The sequence below is a fragment of the Etheostoma spectabile genome, chromosome 3 (genome assembly GCF_008692095.1).
Source record: "Etheostoma spectabile isolate EspeVRDwgs_2016 chromosome 3, UIUC_Espe_1.0, whole genome shotgun sequence".
Classification (NCBI taxonomy): Eukaryota; Metazoa; Chordata; class Actinopteri; order Perciformes; family Percidae; genus Etheostoma; species Etheostoma spectabile.
In genome coordinates, this window is record NC_045735.1 from 27,843,962 (window position 1) to 27,844,421 (window position 460).

A 460-nucleotide genomic window follows, 5' to 3' on the forward strand; every position below is an offset into this window, starting at 1 on the left:
GGGAGCTGGCTGCTCAGCATCCCACGGGCCTGTATCTCATCTGTTGATGCACGGCTAACTGCCATGTCAGTCACGTTGTTGTATTTGTCACCATGACAGACAGCTGGGACCAGCACTGAGGTGGTGCCGTTAGCCTAAACAACCAGCAGCCCTAGGGTCTCATTTATAAAACTATGCGTAGGATCCTTACTTAAAGTTTACGTATGCCAAATAAAAGAATCAGATTTATAAAACCGTCCCTGAAGTCTCTTTCTCCCTTCTCTTTTCCATTGCCCTAGTCCTGCAGTGCCATCATGCAGCATTACGCACAGCGGTCACCGCAGTGTTTATTTGCCAATTTGTGATTGCAGACACCTTGCCAAAATCACATCATTAACTAGTGGTATCCCCCACCTCGAGATCCAATTTAAAGACAGAAGTCCAAAAGGCAAACACACTTTTCTTCATGCAGGTTTTGTCA

General features: G+C 46.1%; 1 protein-coding gene across 1 annotated transcript in view; it reads left to right on the top strand.

Moving 5' to 3' along the window:
- Window positions 1-460, top strand: part of map3k10 (mitogen-activated protein kinase kinase kinase 10) — a 37,965-nt gene that overhangs the window by 15,218 nt on the left and 22,287 nt on the right. The window lies entirely within an intron of this gene.